Here is a 20572-nt window from a genome sequence, read left to right as displayed (position 1 = left end):
TGCGGGTCTGGCCGACTGGATCTCAGGCCACACCACACCACACTTACCCCAGTGTCATTGTCCTCATTCAAGTCTTACTCACCTTTAAAGGTCCAGGTCAGGTTCTATGTAGTCTCCCAAGCCCTCCACAGGAATAGCAGCCCACTCTGGTTTTCCCTGCTCTAACCGCCCTCCCAACCCTTTATAGAGGGACCTGCTTCAGAACCTCATTGCAAACTGCTTGCTATTCCTACATCAGTGTCCCGTGGCTACAGGACTTTTCTGATGAACTGGATCATCACAAGTGCCTTAGATGTAAAACGCCTTTTATATCCCTCATGCGTGTCCCCCCCAGGTCACAGTAGGTCAGGACACAATAGAGACCTATGGATTTGGTTACAGATCTCACGTGCCAACACGTCCTTATTTCAATGACCGACATGGCATATGTTCAACTGGCTGGTTCAATGGGCATAGTCCAACTGTCTGGATTCTTCCTCTACAGGATCCAGGTGCCTTCTCTATGCCACTTAGGGTTCAGAGGATGCACCCTCTCTGAGGACTGACATACCCAAACACATCTCATTCCAATAAAGGGTCCTTGGGATCAGTTTTACCCCCCAGAGGACATTCGGCAATGGCTGGAGATGTTTTCATTTGTTATAACTGAGGGTGATATGGCTGCTGTATTCTAGAGGGTAGAGGCGAGGGACACTGCCAAATATCCTACAGTACCCAGGACAGCCCCCCCACAGCAAAGCAGTACCCAGCCCCCCAAAGAACAGTGCCAACGTTGAGAAAGCCTGCTCTACTGGGAAATGCTAAGACCTACAGCAGAGCAACAACAGGTGTCAGGAACACAAAGGAAGGAGCCATTAACCTGCAAAGGAGTAAGAGGTTGATGGACAGGGGATTCGCAGAAGAGGTGCTTAATACAGATGAATCGATTGCTGAACAATGGACGGGAAGGGTTTTACCAGACAGGAGCAGGGGAGGAAAGAGGCAGTGTTCTTGGCAGCGAAATGTGAGAGTATTTGGCACGTTTGGGAAGCTACTGCTGGGTATGATGTGGCCAGAATGCCTGGCACTCATTCCTCTCATTCATTCATTCATTCATTCAACACTGTCTCCGGCCATCTTGTTTTCATTACTCATTTGCAAACGCATCAGCAAACTCTGTCCCCCAGCAGAGTGGAGTGGCCAGCCCTGGCCTGAACCGTCCCTGATTCCAAATCAGTTGTCCCTGAACACATGAGGCTTTGCTTCAAGGATGGGACAGGTTGAGCTAAACGTGGCCGTTCAGGTCAAGAGGTGAGAACCATGACAACACAAGGTGCCTCAAAGCTTTTGGTGGCCTCGTCGTAAAAGTCTACGTACCACTTGAGGTGTGATGTCTTCCTTCCCAGGGCCATAAACGAGCGGCGTCTGCCCCAGCAAACGAGGAAAATGGATTTGGGGGAATGTCCGTGCTTCTCAAAGTTCGGGTAGAAATGAAAACACGTGCCAAAGTAACTCTGAAGAAAAAAAAAGAAGAAGAAGAAGTAATTCTGGTAATCTTCGTCTCTTTAGGAAACAACAACAACCCTTGATGGCCTTGTCATTTACTCCAAATAGCTATTTTCCTGGACGAGCTCAGTCTCAGCCTCCCTCCACACCCCTCACGTGCTCCTTGCTGTCACTCGGGCTTCTCCATCTCCGTTTCTCATCACATCCAGGGTCTGTGTCTGTGTCCTGTCCACGCTTCCCCGTTTTTGTCTGCAGGTTCGTTTCTTTGACTGTGGCTCTGCTTCGTCTTCTCTCTCTCCCTGATTTTGATATTTGCCTTATTCCTCCTCGCCTGTTTCTGACTCAGCAGCTCTCCCCCTCCCCCATTCCTGGAACCTCTCTGTCCCCCTCCCCTTCGGCCTCGCTCAGTAACTGGCCACAGTATGGACCCCGCGGTGTGTTTTTATTAGGGGTCGTGTTTGCCAGAGAGAGAGTTGCATGCTCCCCATTCCTGATTTGTAAAAGCAAATGACTGTAACCTTTTCTCTTTCTCTCTCCCCAAGGAGAGAGAATGAAGCTGCATTTTACTTTCATCTTCCTCCACTGATTGATTTTTCCATTCCGTGGGCCATGCCCTTGATAGAAAACAGTGAGTTCTCCACCCTCATTTTACCGTATTTCAGAGAAGAGCCAGCCCAGGTGGCGCGCAGACGCCCAGGCGGGTGGCGCGCAGACGCCCAGGCGGGTGGCGCTGGGGGACACCGCCGCGTGCCTCCGGGTCGGCGGACCCCAGCGCTCTGCCACCGAGGGCTTTTCTTGGCTCATCTGATTTCAGCGGAGCCAGGACCTGCTTTGGGTTTAACATGTGGCTCTGGAGGAAAACCTATCTACAGAGTCCTAATTCATCACCTTTCAGGCTGCTTGTGGCTGGAGACGGTGGAAAATGATTAAAGATGAGGGCATCTGTCTCAGGGAGCACATCTTTTACAGCTTAAAAAAGGAGAGAGATTTTCAGCCTCGCAGGGATGTTAAAGTGGATCCAGGAGCTTTGTGCTTTTCTGTTTGACTTGAGCCTTGGGTATGTAGGAAGCGTTGCAGTTGGTTAGCAGGTCCGGCGTCCTGACCGCTGGTTGGAGTTGACTCGCTATCTTTTTGCCCCTGTCCTCATCCCGCAGGATGGCTTCTGACAGCGGTCATTATAGAGTCACAGGATGTGCAACATCAGAGATGGAAGGGTCCAGTCAAACTGCATTATCGCCAGAGGGTGGAAATGACTTGCCCAAAAAGCACAAGGCCACCTAGTGGCCTACGTTCCCGAGTGCCCCTCCCAGGCCCGTCGGCACATCTATCAAAAGGTAGTTTTCCCTGGCTGGGGTCGCTGGGCTCGACCCCTATCTCCACCGACAGCTCAGGATCTGGGGCACACAGCCAGCCTGGCAGCACGCGGGTCCATATGGCCGCCCTCAGGGACCATCTCAGGGCACACATAATACTCACCCCCGGAGGGATCACAGATGACTTCCTGCCAAAGTGAAAGGGAAGGGGGGAAGGAAAGCTACCGGAGCAATCACACCTGGGTCTATATTCAGTCTCATTAAACTCAATATCATTTACTGACCGACCAGTGTCAGCCACGCCCTTGGCTAGAGCTGGGGTTACAGTGTGAAGTTTAGAGCCTTAGGGAATATTGGGGTACGTGTGGGGTGACAAAGGGGCAGAGAACCAGGCCTCCCTCCCAACTCACCCTGGATGGGGTGGGAGGAGGGGCGGGTAGCTGGGGGGAGAGAGCCTAGGAAGGTTTCCTGGAGGAGGTGATGTCATGAGTGACAAGTGGGCGAATGTTCCATCAGACCCTTCCTCAGTGAGCTCACCGCCAGGGCCCTCTGAGGAACACCATGCAAATAAAAGGCATTTGGACATATTAGCAATTCAGATCAAAGCACTTAGTGTTTCCATCAGCCTCCACACTGGCTCATCAGCCATGTGTCTGCAGGCAAGTCACATGACCTCCCCAGTCTCCCTTGCCCGCAGGGGCTGGGTGAGTGTCCATCCAGCAAGACGTGCTGTGGGAATGCGTTTTGCACATTTTAAACTGCTTGGACATTGTGGGCCATTACAGCCCTTAGGATCCCCTTTGAGTCCCCTGCCCATAGAGTGTAGCTAAAATCAAAGCCATACCTCCTCCCTCGAGGGTGCAGCAAAGGAGCAAAGAAACAGAGTCTCAGACTCTGTGTCCCTGAGCATGCCCTGAGGGTCTCCAGCCCTCAGTTTCCTCACCTGAGAAATGAGAGCTTTGGCCTTTTCCTCTAAGGCACCTTCCAGTATGAATGCCTGTGATTTTAGGCGAGCAGCCAAGAGGCAGAGGCTGGGACTGGCAAATGTCCAGTTCTCTGCCAGAGCAGGTGCTGCCTTGGCCTTCCCCCTCAGGCTAAACCTGAGGCCTGCATGACCTCTGACCCGGCCTGCCACCTCAGGCTAAACCCATGGTTCTGCCACTTTGGGCCACCACCAGTGGAGCAGGCCCGTGCTCTACACAAGAACCAAGATACTGGAAATGAGCTCCATCCCCAAAAAGAGGGAGCTGAAGGAAGTAAGATCTGCCTTCTTCCTCAAAATAAAAACAGAGGCAGATGGCTGGGAGGGTTTCCATGGTTAATTAAATATGCTTTAGTCTCTAAGTCAATTACGAAGTGATTCCTGCAGGGGGATGTCCTGCTTTGCATGGAGTGGATTCAGGTAATGGCCCCCAGGAGGAAGCGGGGTCCTTCTGCACCTTCCCCTGGGCTCACAAAGATCCTGCAGGCCAGGCCTCAAAGGCAGTGAAGTCCACCCACTGGGGGTGACAGGAGCCACTCACCTCCCCGGGCATCTTTAAGTGAGGACAGAGGTACCGCACAGCAGAGCTGAGACTCTGTGATTTCCCTTCCGGGAATTTCTTCCCAGGAAACTATCAGAAACCCAGATAAAGATTTCCTGGACAAGAATATTCACCACAGCATCATTTATAATCATGAAAAATGGGAAACTGACTGGGTGCCTACAAATAGAGAATTGGCTGACTAAATTCTGCAACAACCAGACAATGAAATATTATGCAGTCATTAAAATGGTGTTTTTGGAGCACAGATAATGAAATGGGGAAATGCACTGGTTGTACAAAGTGAAATGAAGCAAAATGCAAAACTGTGTATGAAGTCCCGCCGAATTTTATAAATAGCTGTGCGCAGAAAAAAGGGTGGCACATTAAATGCTAATAGTAGTTATTTCTAAGAGAGAAGATTCTGGGAGAATTTCTTTCTTCTTATGTATCTTGCTGCATTTTCTTAAGTTTTTGGAATGAGCACGTATTGCTTTTATAATCAGGAAAATAAAAAAAATTTCTTCGATGCCAGACCCCCTTATAATGGATCTCCGAGTGGGTCTGAGCAATTTTATCACACCTTCTTTGAAGTAAATTAACTTGACGAAAATAGGAGCTTCTAGGATTGATAACGGTAGGCAATGGCTTGTTTTCTAGAATTCTTGAGTTAAGGTGCTTTCAAAGGGAAGCACAGCACATATTGAGTGCCCATCCCCACCGGTGGACTGTGACAGGCATCCTGCTCTGTCAACTATGATAACTGTACCCGAGGCCGGCAGAGAGGAGGTAGGCATGAGCTCCCGGAACTGCCTAACCCAAAGACTGGATGAGACTGTGAGGTCCTCTGGGCCGGGGAAGCCCGAAGAGACTGAGGAAGCGTAATGATGACAGGTCAATGAGGAAATCGTGACCTGGCCGGGACCACAAGACCGGGCTCTCCTCTGTCTCCAGAACCTCCAGAACCCAGAATCATACAGGGACAATGGCAGCCAAGCTGACCTGTAGAAGCTTGGTCAATACCCAGAATTAAAAAGTCGAGGGCCTTACCATGAGAGGGCAAAGGAGAAATTCAGTGTCTTGTCCTTATGAGGTGCTATCCGGTGCTGGTGTCCCCGTGCTGGGGCCCTTGGTTGCTCCTGTATACAGGCCCATCCTGTTAACACGTGAAATCCTCCGTGGGCATCAGGCCTTACACCTCCACGCCAGACATACTGCTCAGAGTCACATGTGACCTCTCCGACATCCAGGATCTAGCCGCCAAAGTGAGGAGAATACCGAGATTACATAAACCCCAAGTGTAAGGAGAGTGACGAATTCCAACGCTGTCTCACTCAACCCAGTCGCAAAACGAAACAAAGAAATGTGGGCTAAAGAAATGAAGATGTTAGTGAGTTACCAGCTATACTGCAAGACGTTCTCCAGGAGAACAAAAGGGGAGAAGGATCCAGGCCACACTGAGGATGCGACCTCGAGTGTCCTCTGTTCCCGGGAACTTCTGAAGCAGAGTACGTGGCAGAACTCACGATTCCATTTAAGCTTCTGCTACAGGAAGGAACAGATAATTATTAAAAGTATTCTTAAATCTCTCTGACCCTACAATCCCAGCATGACATAGACCTGGCCCCATCACCAAACCCGTCAAAGCCATCCATTTTCCTATTAGAAGACCAGCTTAACTTCACAATGGAATTTAAACAAACAAACAAAAACATGATTCGCCTTATGAATGGTTGCTTTATAGCCAGCTCTCTTGGAATGGGTCTGCTTTTCAGGCAAAGGATGACTGTCTCCAACTTCATGGTCACAACTGTCCTTTCAACAAGTAGATCATGACCCAAACCCAGCCATATGTCCCAGCCTCAATGGTCCTTGGCTTCTGACCATTGTCACCGTCATAGTGGACTTCAACATTCCTTAATTGGTTTCCCTTCACCAAACTCCTGCTTTTGTACATCCACCAGCAAACATACTGACATATCAAAAGGTGACACAAGTCCCCTTTTGGAAGCGCTGCCACTCCATTTGGCCCATGCCATACGCCGCGCTGGCGTAATTGAATATGTTGTTGTGTTCGTTGGTACAAAGAATGAGCAAAAACAGGAGAATAAAAGTGCAAGTGTTAGTAGTAACAAACAGAGGTTTCACAAACTTGATACAATTGGAACTAAAATGAAAGTCATCAGGTGGCTGAAAGCCGCAAAACCTTTAGCTTTCACTGAGTGTGCATCGGTCTGGAGCTGGCCGACTGGATTCGGTTGTGAGAGATAGAAAACGAAGCCTCAGAAATAGATCGTCGGTGGGATGCTAGGGTGGCTCAGCCAGTTAAGCGTCAGACTCTTGATTTCAGCTCAGGTCATGACCTCATGGTTCATGAGATGGAGCCCCGCTTCGAGCTTTGCGCTGAGAGCGTGGAGCCTGCTTGGGATTCTCTCTCTCTCTCTCTCTCTCTCTCTCTCTCTCTCTCTGCCCCTCCCCCTCTCATGCGTGCATGTGCACGCACACATGCACGTGCTCGCTCTCTCTCTCTCTCCAAAAAAAAAAAAAAAAAAGAAAGAAACTTTTAAAAAAGGATTAGGGGCACCTGGGTGGCTCAGTCAGTTCAGCGTCCCACTTCAGGTCACAATCTCACAGTTCACGAGTTCGAGCCCTGCATCAGGCTCTGTGCTGACAGCTCAGAGCCTGGAGCCTGCTTCATATTCTGTATCTTCCTCTCTCTGCCCATCCCCTGCTCACACCCTGTCTCTCTCTCTCTCTCTCTCTAATATAAATAAACATTTAAAAATTTTCTTAAAAAAAGGAATCGATCATCAGTGATTACATCAGGGGTAAAATATAATTAGGGCACCAATCTTTTTTTTCAGCTGAGTATAGAACCCACCCTAGGACATACAACAATAATTGCTAACTCATACCATGGATAAGAGACCCTGTTCTAGTGCTTTCAATATATTAATTCACTTAATTTGCACAAGAACCCTGCAAGGTAGTTACTATAAACATTCCCGTTTTCAGAAAACTGAAGCGCAGAGAGTTCTCTCGGCCATGGCAAGCGGCAGGTCTATGCCCATGGCACCGAGATCTATGGTTATGCACTTAACCGGTAGGGCACACTGCCTCTTGTATAACATAAGGCCATGGCCCAACTTTGGTACATTTGGTTTTCACAGACACTTTCAGGAACTTATTACAATGTAAATAAAACAAAACGAAACAAGGTAAACGAAACAAGGTAAACAACTCTTGCGGAAACCTCCCTCTTCGCTGCTCTTGGTTTTCATGAGCGTACTGAGATCAGCTTTCAGGATTACAAGGATTGAGGAGGAATGTAGATAAGACCAAGACAGAAGCCATTTTGCCATGATCACTGCCATTAGCAGGTGAACAATGCTGTTGGTAGGTCACGTTAGAAAATCGCGTTCAGGTCCAAGGAATATGAAAACTCCTATACGAGCAGAAGCCCGTGCAGTTAAATTAAAATGTAAACAAAATCCCTGAGAAGGGCCTGCCAAGATGCAAGATATATGCAGGGAGCAGAGGATTTCCCTGTTGCTGGGGATATTACCTGCAGCCTGGGCTGTGGCTGTAACATAAGGCTGGTCCACTTTTAGGTACAAGGAAACCGAGGTCTGCCTGGGAGGAAGAGAAGGACAAAGGGTGCACCTGCTTGGCCGGTTTGATCTCAAACCTCCCGAAGCAGGTTGAGTATTAGGGTTGCAGAGTGAAGAGGGCAGTACTTCTTCAGGGTGAATGCCGACAGCCCTTAAACACAGAACCAGATTTGCTGGGAGTAAACATCAATGTGGGGCCAGTCTGGATAGCCCAGTACCAAGTTAGACCCTTTTCTGGGTCCCAGTCCCCTTTCAGGAGCTGTAGACATTCTAGGGGGGAAATGGTACAGGGGCACATACCCGTGAGGTTTAACCCACCCGCTGCATCTCAGAACCTTCACGCCCTCCCCAGACACATCCATATCCCTCACCAGATTAAAGAGTCCCTGCAGAGTGTAAGAACATTTGGGATGTGAGCCAAGAAAGCTCAAAGGGCATAGTAACTTGGGTCATGTGATGTGTCCTCTGGTTCAATGCCAGGTCCGGAAGGTTACAAAAGGTCTCCTCACCAGGCCGCTTCGTCAGAGCCCCTCACAAGCTGTTCTCATTCACACTCTCAGCATCTCTGCGAGAGGCATGGGGCGGCGACCTCATTCCTCCTGTGGCCATTCAGGAAAGGGGAGAGCTGGATGCTTGTCCATCTGTCCTTCCTGGGGCTTGCCCTATCTGCCTGTCCCCACACCTTGCCCCTCAAGCTGTGCAGACACCCCATCCATCTGCCTTTCCGGTACTCCTACTGTGAGAGATGGGCGCAGGGGAGTGAGGGTGTCTACAGAGGGGGGTTCATCCCGAGGAGGCCTGAGAAGCCTAGACTCAAACCACTCGGAGAGAGGCTGGTGGGGAGGGTGCCGTAGAATTTGATGGTCTTGAATGGCAGGAGGAGGCTCGCCTCCTCACAAGTACCAAGGAGCCCACCGGGTTCTTCAGGAAGAGGGTGGGGCTTGCAAGAAGCTTCCTGCAGTTGTCTATTGATGTGTTTTTAAAAATCACACGAAACTTAGTAGCTCAAAACAACTGTATGGAAAACACTCCTGAGTTTCTCCCTTGCTCTCACATGACCACACTTCACTCCTGGGTGGGAATTATTTTCCACACATCAGGCAATTCCCCAACACCAGCGAGAGTCCTACACTTTAACTCAGTTCTGACACTGTCTACCTGGAGGTAGCCTCAGATCCCACAGGTTGAGGGCTCAGACCCACAAGACTGCTCCCCCCCACCACCACTCCAGATGCCAATTGTAAGTCCCAGGTTGTCACTACACTTCTGACCAACTGGCCATAAATTGGTGTTCCCACGATCACCTTCTTTGGTTCAATAATTTGCTAGAATGGCCCACATAACTCAGGGTAACACTTAAGTTTACCCATTTGTTATATAATAAAAGATAATATAAAGGATACAGATGGACAGGTAGAAGCAGAGGTATATAGGGTGAGGTCCAGAAGAATCTGGAGCACAAGAGTTTCTGTCCCCATGGAGGTGGGGTACACCACCCTCCTGGCACATGGATTGTATGCACCAATCTGGAAGCTCTCTGAACCCCATGCTTTGGGCATTTTTATGGAGTCTCCATTGCATAGGCACGACCAATCATCGAGTCAATGTGTTCCTCTTCCCTTCCGAGAGGATGGAGGCAGAGCTGAAAGTTGCAAGCTCCAAATCATGGGTTAGTCTTTCTGGTGACCAGCTCCCATCCTAAAACCATCCAGGAGCCCTACCAAGAGTCACTTCATTAAAACAAAAGACAGTCCTGTCACCCGGGAAATTCCAAGAGATTTAGGAGTTGTCTGTCAGGAACCAGGGACGAAGACCAAATATTAGAACCAAAGATGCTCCTAGTGCTCTTACCACCTAAAAAACTACAAGGGTTGAGGCTCCTGGGTGGCTCAGTTGGTTAAGTGACCAACCCTTGGTTTCAGCTCAGCTCATGATCTCACAGTTGTGGGGTTGAGCCCTAAATCAGGCTCTGCACTGACAGCGTAGAGCCTGCTTGGGATTTTTTCTCCTTCTCTCTCTGCCCCTCCCTCACTCATGCTCTCTCTCTCTCTCTCTCTCAAAATAAATAAATGATTTTTAAAAGAAATTACAAGGGTTAGGGACACTTGAGTGGCTCTGTTAAGTGTTCAACTCTTGATTTCAGCTCAGGTCATGATCTCATAGTCATGAGGTCAAGCCCTGAGTAAGGCTCCATGCTGGGTGTGAAGATTGCTTAAGATTCTCTCTCTTCCTCTCTCTCTGCCCCCTCCCCACCTCAAAAAAAAATTACAAGGGTTTTAGGAACTCTGTACAGGAAATGGATATATCTCTCCATTGGGTTTCTTTTTTTTTTTTTAATGTTTATTATTTATTTTCAAGAGGGAGAGAGGGAGGGAGACAGAGTACAAGTGGGAGAGGGTTAGAAAGAGAGGGAGACACAGAACCCGAAGCAGGCTCCAGGCTGTCAGCACAGAGCCTGACGTGGGGTCAAACTCACCAGTCATGAGATCATGACTTAAGCCGAAGTCAGACGCTTAACCGACTGAGCCACCCAGGCGACCCTCCACTGGCCTTCTTGATCGTCCTTACAACCTGGCGGCTGGCTTTCCTCCACACAGTAATCCAAGAAAGAGAAGGCAGGCACAGTTCTTTTTGTGACCTAGTTTCAGAAGTTGAATATCGCCTTTTCCACTTTATTCTATGCATTAGAAAGAAGTCACTAAGTCCATCCACACTCAAGGAACGGGGAACCAGGTTCCATCTCTACAGGATGGAGTATCAAAGAATTCCCATTCATATTTTAAACCCATCACACCTTGAAACAAACTCCTCCCTCCAATGTCTTTTGCCTTTTCCTGCCCAGTCCAGAAACAAATGGACCAGGGACCTCTAGCAAGTAGGGAATCCCTCGGTATCGGGAAGGTTGGCTGAGGTGGGGATAAGGTATCCTCTATCTGAGGACACTTGGGAGATCTCCAATGACCCTCGAAAACCTCCTCTGGAGGACACAGCAGAACTGGCCAGAGAGGACAGAGGTACCATCCACACCGTCCCACGAGTCCCTTCCTGATTTCCTGAAGTTGGGCGGGGAGGGAAATGTTGCCAAGTGAGCAGCTAAACCCACAAGACTCATCCAAGTTTCAGGGGGGCAATTGCTACAATTTTGGGCCTAGCTGAGACAGAGCCGGCCCAGGTCTTGCACCTGAAGTGGGGGAGAATCCCCACACCCAACAGGGGTCCCTGGTGATGAGAGAATCACCCTGTTAACAGGCACACTCCTGGACCTCAGTTCTAACCTCCTGCTTTGGAATTTCCAGAGCAGAGGACTCGGGATCTAGGTAGTTGACAAGCACCCCTAGGTGACTCTTACCATCAGGGACATTTGGGAAATCACAGGGCTGTTGGAAAGAGGACAATTCAACTAGGAGCCACAGCTAGCTTCACTTACTGAATCTATAAAATGGGAACAACCAGGATTACCTTGGTTGCCTAAAGGAGAGCCTGGATCAAATGGTTTCTTGTGGTTTCTTTTGGCTCCGGACCAGAGCAGAGAGGAAGTGAGAAAGACAGTGTAGCAACTGGAACCAGTAAATCCCCTGAGGGAAAGAGATTGTAGCTAAGGCAGATGAAGCAGGCACGCCTGCTCTCCCCCGGGTGCTGAGACTCATCTGAGGAGCTGGTGTCACGGCCCCCCGGGGTCCCCCGGGGCTGCCCACCCACTCGGCAGCTTTGGCCGGGGGGAAATGTGTCAGCTGGGTTTGGCAGCTCTCCCAGCGCCAACCCGAGACAGCTCTGAACAGAAATAAAGTCTGCCTTCCCACTCCGGAGGATGGGCTCCCCTGCTCCCCCGTGAGTCAGCCGCACACGTGCGAACCCAGAATATGCCGGATGGATGGACGGATGGAAGGGAGGCGGGAGGGGAGCCGAAAGCAGGCCGTGGGGCAAACTGGCAAATGCAAGGGCTTTGGTGGTGGAGACAGCTGGGTTCAAATCCCGCCTCCACCGCCTCCTGACTCTGTGAATCTGGAGCAGGTTACTGCGGGAATGCTTCCATCTGTGAAATGGGAATAATAATACCACGTGTCTGTGACGAAGAGAGGTAGCATGGTGGCCAACAGCTCAGCTCCGGAGCCGGAGTCTCTGAGTTGAATCCCATCTCTACTGCTTACCACCTATGTAACCTTGTGTAAATCACCTCAACCTCTTCAAGCCTCAGTCTCACCATCTATAAAATGGGAGTGATGATAGTCCCTACCCCAGAGGGTTGCTGCGGGGATACAATGAGTTAACTGACGGAAAGCACGTAGCGTGCTTCCAGGCAAACAGTAAGTGCCATGTAGGCGTGTATAAAGGAAGACCTGGGGATACCAGGATACTGCTCTTTGTCACCGCATAGCAGGGGCAGGGAGGGGAACTGGCCTTCGCTGAGCTCCAGGGACAGCCCACCGTGCTAGTTGCCTCCATACCCAAGTTCTCCTCCTGCCTCCCTCTCCTGGTTCTCTACCTCCTGCTTTCTTTCCGTTCCACACCCTCTCACCTGCCACTGAGTCATCCACTCTTCCTGCCCCACTCCTGCCAGAGAAGGGTTAGCCTGGAACCAAGATCCTCCCTATCATGAAGCCCCAGACAGGGGCCCCAGGAAGGGGCCAGGGTGTAGAGGGGTTGAGAGATAAGACAAAAGGAGAAACCAAACCCCAGACCTCGGGGAGCACCGGGTATGCCCCTCGGAGAGGCAGCTGTGTCACAGGTCGGGTTGCCAACCATCTCTGACCGCACAGAGGGTGACGGTGCTCGAGGACGGTACTTCTCCACACCGGCCGTACCTGAGACGCAGCCAGGGAGCTTTCATAATGCGGGTGCCTGCATCCCATCCCAGAGGGTCCAGCGTAATTGCCTGGGCACTGAAGAGCCTTGAAAGCTCCCTAGGTGGTGCTCAGGTGAAGCAGGCCTGAGAGGGCTCTAAAACAGAGGTTCTTAAACTTCGACATGCATTGAGAATCACCTGGAGGGCTTGTTAAAAAAACAGATTCCTGGGATCCACCTCCAAAGTTTCTTTTTTATTCTTTTAATAATTTTTTTAAATGTTTTGTTTATTTTTTGAGAGAGAGCAAGAAAGCATGAGCAGGGGAGAGGCAGAGAGAGAGGGAGACACAGAATCTGAAGCAGGCTCCAGGCTCGGAGCTGTCAGCACAGAGCCCAATATGGGGCTTGAACCCACAAACCGTGAGATCATGACCTGAGCCGAGGTCGGATGCTTAACCAACTGAGCCATCCAGGTGCCCCCACCCCCCAAAGCTTCTAATTCAATAGGTCTGGGGGATTGGTTTCAGAAGTTGCATTTCTGGGGGTGCTTGGGTGTCTCAGTCGGTTAAGCGTCTGACTCTTGATTTCAGCTCAGGTTATGATCTCTTGGTTCGTGGGTTCGAGCCCCATGTCAGGCTCTGCACTAACAGCACAGAGCCTGCTTGGGATTCTCTCTTCCTCTCTCTCTGCCCCTCACACTTGTGCGTTTGTGCTCTCTCTCTTTCTTATTCCTTCAAAAATAAATAAATAAACATTAAAAAAAAAAAGAGGTTGCATTTCTAACAGGTTTTCAGATGCTGCTGATGCTGCTGGTTCCCTAGGACTACACTTTGAGAACCACTATTCTAGGGTAGCCGTGAGCAAACCATGGCCTCTGGGCCAAATCCAGTCTGTGGACTGTTTTTGTAAATAAAGTTTTATTGAAACACAGCCACATCCGTTCATTTACATATTGTCTATGGCAGCTCTCATGATACAACAGAGTTGCATGGCAAGGACAGAGACCATACATCTGGCATAGCCTAAAATGTTCCCTCTCTGGCTCTTTAGAGAAAAAGTTTGCCAACTCCAGTTGTAGGAACCTGTGAATTGACAGATGGTGGGATCCCGGGTCCCTGAGTGACTGCCTGGGGCAGGGCTTTCCTACTGACCTGGGACTGTTAGATGAGAAAGAAATAAACATCAACATCCTTTGAGCTACTGTATGTGGAGGCCTCTTTCTTACCATAGCTCAGCTTTAGCTAATGTTCTGTATCCTGGATCCAGAGCTTTCTGGCAGTTCTAGAACCTCTCTGGGCCTCAGTTTCCCCCGTCTGTAAAACATGAATAATAATATCGACCTTATGAGTTATTGAAAGGATCGAATAAAATATAAAGACCTGGATCAGAGTAGGGGTTCAACAGATCTCAGTTCCCTGACCTGCTACCCTTTTTGGTGCCCATGGTTTGAAGATGAACTTCACTTCTGCCCCCTAAGAACTCCATCTGCTCAGGGAAAGCAGGTCACACGATCTCACATACCAGAGGAAGTTGCTAAAAGCTCGAGACACGTGTTTTTGCTCTTAAACCAAAACACACTCCATTTCTCCGTCCTACCTACCGCACATGAATATGGTTTTCTTTTATTTGGAGGCTGGCACAGCTGTTCGCTTGCAGAAGTGTCCTTCTCCAGTCCAATAAGCCAATCTTGGAGGTACTTTAAAATAACAGTCTCTCCAGGTGGGGAACCCTCCGGCTGGGCTGAAGGTTGAGGAAACCAACTTAAGTGGCTGCCCACAGCTTGAGGGGGGTGCACACAAGCACTTCATACCGAGGCCAGTAATTATAGTTTCTACTTGGTTCCACTTAGTGCCAGCTGTGGGATGGGGCTGCCTCTCCCCCCGACTGGTGGAGGGTAGGTAGGTTAGTTCAAAAGCGTGTCTTGATCGACTGATGAATGTTGACTGTGCTCGGGAGCTGGGGGAGGGGTAGGGGAAGGAGAGGGGGCACAGTAAGAAACAGACCAAGAAATGCCACCTTCAGGAACACTTTGCAGGACCCAGCTGGAAGCCAAGAAATGAACAAGTTTAAAGGCTCAGGGATGCCAAGAGCCCTGCATTAAACCCATCCCACATCTAGCTGATCACCCAGTCACAGGAAATTGTTAAATATACAGATTCCCGAATCAAGCTGGGACCACAGAAGCAGATTCCCCAGGGTGAGGACTCAGGACTCGGTATTTTTAGCAAGCTCCTTGAAGGATTCAGGTGGTACCCACCTGGAACGGGTCTAAAGATAGATTTTTGAGGAAGCACTACCTAAATGTAATAAGAAGAAGAACTTTGGGGCTCACAGATCTGGGTTCAAATTCTGGATCGAGGGCACAAAAAGACAAGCATAAAAGAAAAAAATTGATCAGTTGAACCATATCAAAATAAAAACCTTCTGCCATTCAAGAGACACTATCATGAAAATGAAGAGGCAAGCAAAGGGCTGAGAGAAAATATCTGCCAAGCATATATCGTATCTAATAAAGGACTGGTATCCAGAGGTGCCTGGCTGGCTGAGTCAGTGGAGCACACCACTCTTGGTCTTGGGGTCGTGAGTTCCAGCCCCAAGTTGGGTGTAGAGATTACTTAAAAATAAATTTTTTCTTTTAAATTTTTTTTTAATGTTTATTTATTTTTGAGACAGAGAGAGACAGAGCATGAACGGGGGGGGAGGGGGGGAGGGGGTGTCAGAGAGAGGAAGACACAGAATCCGAAACAGGTTCCAGGCTCTGAGCTGTCAGCACAGAGCCTGACGAGGGGCTCGAACTCACGGACTGCGAGATCATGACCTGAGCCGAAGTAGGCCGCTTAACTGACTGAGCCACCCAGGCGCCCCTAAATTTTTTTTTTAAGGACTGGTATCCAGGGGCGCCTGGGTAGCTCAGTTGGTTAAGTGTCCAACTTCAGCTCAGGTTGTGACCTCACAGTTTGTGAGTTTGAGCCCCGCGTTGGGCTTGCTGCTGTCAGTGCAGAGCCCGCTTTGGATCCTCTGTCCCCCTGTCTCATTGCCCACCCCGAATCTTGCATGCTCTCTCAAAAATAAACATTAAAAAAAAAAAAAAGGATTGGTATCCAGAATATAAAAAGAACTCTCAAAACTCAATAACAAGCCAATAAAAACCAACCCGATAAACAATCAATTTTTTAAATGGATAAAAAAAATTTACAAACATTTACCACACAAGAGATACAAAGGGCAAATCACTGCATGAAAAGACCCTTGACGTTAAGAAATGCAAATTAAGGGGCGCCTGGGTGGCTCAGGTCATGATCTCGCGGTCCATGGGTTCGAGCCCCGCGTCGGGCTCTGTGCTGACAGCTGGGAGCCTGGAGCCTGCTTCGGATTCTGTGTCTCCCTCTCTCTGCCCCTCCCCCACTCATGCTCTGTCTCTCCCTCTCTGTCAAAAATAAATTAAATTAAAAAAAAAAAAAAGAGGGGCGCCTGGGTGGCTCAGTCGGTTAAGTGTCCAACTTCAGCTCAGGTCACGATCTCGCGATCTCGCAGTCCGTGAGTTCGAGCCCCGCATCAGGCTCTGGGCTGATGGCTCAGAGCCTGGAGCCTGCTTCCGATTCTGTGTCTCCCTCTCTCTCTGCTCCTCCCCCGTTCATGCTCTGTCTCTCTCTCTGTCTCAAAAATAAATAAACGTTAAAAAAAAAATTAAAAAAAAAAAAAGAAACACGAATTAAAACCACAGCAAGATACCCCCAGACATCTATTAGGATGGCTTCAATCAAACCCTGGGTGTAATGATTACTGTTTGTAAAAGTTCAGGCAGTGTTGACTACCCCATGCCTTAGTCTACACAGTTTTAAGATAGGCATAATACCCACTCTGTGGGGTTGTTGTAAAACTTTTACGGAATAATGTATCTAATCTGGTGTGCAAGTAAATACTAAGTACGCTTAGTTCCTTTCCATTGCCCTACCTTTTCTCTTCAAACAAGGGATCTGAATCCTCTAGTCAATTTTTCACCCTTAATTTCTACACAATCAAAAGGTTAATTATCTTCTCCCATTTCACAGGAAAACAGGCTCTTGTAGATAGGCCAACCGACGGCAGGGAGAAAAAGCAGCAAAGGCATACGTGATGGGCCACTAGCATCCATTCATTCATCCATTGGGCCCAGTTTCCCTAGCACCTGATGCCGTTAGGCACTGTCCTAGGATCTAAGCAAAGGCGGAGACTCCAGGAGCTCAAGGAGTTATTCCCCTGGGAGACGCAGAAGCATGCTACCAGCTAAGCCTCTCCCAGTTGCAAGGAACAGAATCCCAGTTCACACCAACTTCGGGACATTTGCTGTCTCTGTTGCTGGGAAGGCTCCGGGGATCTAGCGCTGGGGAAAAGCAACAGGAACGGGAACCCCTGGAGCTCACACGAGGGGCTCAGGACACCAAGACTCTCCCCAGCCCTCTCTTGCCCCTGATCGTCTCTCCTCTTTTCGCCACAGCCCTGCTCTCTCTCACACAGCCATAGTCTTCTCCATCGCCCAAGCACTTGGCCCTGGCAACCTCAGCAGCCCCCACAAAAGAGGGGCTGTTCTCCCAGGGAAGGATTCTGATTGGCCTGCTTGGGGGACACCAATCACTTTTGCCAAGTCCGGTGGCCCCGTGATATCTGAGCTTGCTTTTCCCAGAAAGCAGAGCCGGAGACAACCAGGATGCAGGGAATTCCCTGGGGCGGTGATTGCAGGAAGTTGGCATGAGGAGAGTAAAATGGGATGGCGGGAAAGCCAGTGAAGGGTGTTATTGGGCTGCTTAGCACCGGACGCCATGTGGAATACACTGCAGGATTGAGCCCTGAAGGACCGGAGGCTGAAATACTTCTCCGCCTATCCTTGTTCCCCAGTGGTTAAGGATTGCCCCTACCCTACTCCTGCCCTTCCAGGGTGCCCTGTGCAAGAGCTGAACCAGCTTCCAGCACTTTGAGGCCAGGTGGCGGTTGCTTGGGGTGGAACTGAACTGTCCAACACCACCATTGGAAGTGGTCCAAGGGCCTCAGTTGGGAGACACAAGGGCATCTGCTCCCCTGGCCAAGAAAGTCTGATCAATGAAGAAGGGAGTGGGAAGGCCTTGGGGACAGACCCAATCAGCAGCCCCAACAATCTAGCACACCTCTCCACCAACAGTTACAATACGGCAAATAGGATGGTAAGGCAAGGTACCCAGGAGGGGAGACCTGCCTGGGTGCATGAGGACTCCCAGATCGCTTCCACAGAGCTGCTGCCCAGGCCAGGGTCAGCGGGGCCCAGAACAGGTTCAAAGCACCCCATCCCCACCTGCCCTTTCTCTCACCTCCCCTCCAGCAGCTGCCTGTTTATTATATTCTCACCTTCAGCTGCCGGGCCGGGTAGGGATGCCACACTGCTCCAGCTCCTAGACCCTGAGCAGTGATGACAGAAAATCCATCCTGGGCCTGCTCTTCCCGCTCCTGCACAGGGGAATGGGGAAAAAACAAACATCTGCCAGCCAAATATTGAACCTTTCTTCCTTCTACTTTGCCAGTGCCTCCCACCAGGAAGATCAAGCTCTCCACCATTGCTAAGAGAAGCAGACACTCAGAACGTGAGGTAGGGTCCATGGCTGCCTTCAGCCTGCTCCAAAAGGCCAGGGTGCCCTGTGTCCATATGACTTGAACCCGAGCACATAGGGGTGGACCTTAAAAAGGATGGGATCTAGGAAGGGGGCGGTGCTGCTTACCTGGCCTGCCTTTCTGGGCTCCAGAATCTTGGCTTTCTACGTCAGGTAAGGGCCACCTGGCCCAGGTATCCGTAACATCTGGAAATGTTCTTGAACTTGGACTTCATGAAAAGGACAAAGAATTGATGTTTTAAATGTTGGAACCCTTCCAGGCTTAGAATGAAAGGCCAACGTAATTAATTATGCAGAAAATATTTTTATTATCATCACTCGCTAATACTTAGACAGCATCCACTGTGTGCCAGGCCCTCTTCTAAGGGCTTATTTAATCTTTACAATTTTATGGGGTAGAAACAATTATCTCCATTTTATACATGAGGAAACTAAGTCCCAGCAAGGTTAAGAAACTTGCCTGAGGGTGCACAGCTAGAAGATGGCAGTGCTCATTGCCAGTATATTACGCTGCCTCTCAGGTGTAATTAACCACCATAGCAGCTGGTAAGAAACCTATGGTCAGGATTGGCTACCGAGATATTCCAGCTCTTTCCCTGACTAAAGTGGAATCTGTTCCGTCTTTTGCAAACATTGGACCTTCTCTGGGGGCCCCCATGCTGTTTCCACCATACAAAAAAATTGGCACGGTCTCCCGTTCTTTGTTGCTTTTTGCAGATTGTCCCATTCTCTGTAACTGCGCAGCGTTCACCTGAACACTGATTCTTTCGCAACAGCGTTCCTCAGAGGTCGGTGCACTCAGGGCTATTGTTCTCAGGATACCAGCTCTCACGGATGAGGGGCAGTGGCCCCCTTCTGGGCGCGTCGGTGCAGCTCAGCTCTCCCGCCTGGGCGCTCTGTGATTGCACTGCCCACACGATGCTGCGTGACCATCCTCCCTTCAGCAGTAAGTGAGCGTGGGAGAGGACTATTCTGCTTCTTTGGGCAGCAAGAGTAACTTCCTGATTGAAATAGATCCTCTGCTGGACAGAAATGCAAATGTCTCAACCCTTCCTGAGTAGTATCATTAATCATCCCCCAGCTTCCACATCCCAGCGGTGTCCAGGTTTAACCTCATTTCTCAGCCAAGAGCCAATGCGTTCCCCACCTGGTGAGGAGTCCCATCAGTCAGAAGGGCAGGGAGGGGTGGGTGTCTCAAAAGACCTCTGGGGCCTTCGTAACTGCGTGAGCAGTGATCAGCTGGCCGTGGTCCAAAGGGGCTGAGCAGAGGAAGCAGGCTGGGTAAGTGGGTAGTACTGTGGAGGAGCAGTTTGGAGACACCACCTCCAGAAGCTTTTCTGAGTCTGGCCCCATAAAGAGGAGGGAAAGAGAGGGGAAGGAGACCCTACACAGCAGCGACAGCAGCAACAGTGGCAGTGGTGGCTGGTCCTTCCCATCTAAGGGGCCAGGATATTCTAGAACTACTGAGCCTGCCCAGGGAAGATTCTGAGATTTGATTAGCCTCCAGTGTAAGCACCCACTGTGGTTACCTCTTCTTCCAAGTACAGCCACACAATCTGGTTGGGAGATGGGACGTTGACACAATGTAAGAGCTGAGGACTCAGGGGAGGTGTATCTGGAGGGGCCGCAGGGAAGAAGTAAGCCACAAAAGAAATGACACACCTTGACTGGCCATGAGGAGGGCAAACACATTCCAGACAGAAAAAAAACAAAAACAAGGGGCGCCTGGGTGGCGCAGTCGGTTAAGCGTCCAACTTCAGCCAGGTCATGATCTCGCGGTCCGGGAGTTCGAGCCCCGCGTCAGGCTCTGGGCTGATGGCTCGGAGCCTGGAGCCTGTTTCCGATTCTGTGTCTCCCTCTCTCTCTGCCCCTCCTCCGTTCATGCTCTGTCTCTCTCTGTCCCAAAAATAAATAAACGTTGAAAAAAAAAATAAAAACAAAACAAAACAAAACAAAACCAAAAAACACCACTCATTCATTCATTCATTCATTCATTCAATTAAGCGTTTATTAGTCTGCTACTATGGTCAGGCACTGTCCTAGGTCCTAGGGGTACAAAGATTTACACAATGTGACCTCTCTCCTGAGCAGCACTGGGTCTAGGGGGAGGCAAGGAAAGCACCGAGAATGCACAAAGGACGTGCTCACCCTCAGGGGGCCAGCCCTGCTCTGGCACAGCTCTGAGAGTGAGTGCCTCCTTACACGTTGCTCCCTTGGCACACCACTTGCTTACCCCAGTC

The 20572-nt window shown here is 49.8% G+C and overlaps 2 long non-coding RNA genes across 2 annotated transcripts in view; both read right to left on the bottom strand.

The window, feature by feature from the left end:
- LOC122485730 overlaps positions 1-1493 on the bottom strand; it is a 30471-nt gene extending 28978 nt beyond the window's left edge. The window contains exon 1 of the long non-coding RNA XR_006297937.1: positions 1357-1493. This is a non-coding gene — a long non-coding RNA (uncharacterized LOC122485730). The remainder of the gene's footprint in view (positions 1-1356) is intronic.
- A 1342-nt stretch (positions 1494-2835) lies between these two features.
- LOC122485729 lies at positions 2836-20044 on the bottom strand. The gene is made up of 8 exons (XR_006297936.1): positions 19862-20044; positions 19084-19351; positions 18441-18541; positions 18073-18171; positions 13940-14027; positions 5721-5866; positions 5372-5574; positions 2836-2986 (listed from the first exon to the last, which is right to left on the bottom strand). It is a non-coding gene; the product is annotated as an uncharacterized LOC122485729 (long non-coding RNA).
- Positions 20045-20572: the final 528 nt, after the last annotated feature.

This window comes from Prionailurus bengalensis, chromosome E1 (assembly GCF_016509475.1).
Source record: "Prionailurus bengalensis isolate Pbe53 chromosome E1, Fcat_Pben_1.1_paternal_pri, whole genome shotgun sequence".
Classification (NCBI taxonomy): Eukaryota; Metazoa; Chordata; class Mammalia; order Carnivora; family Felidae; genus Prionailurus; species Prionailurus bengalensis.
The sequence above is the reverse complement of the archived record's forward strand: the minus strand, read 5'-3'. Positions and strand labels throughout refer to the sequence as shown.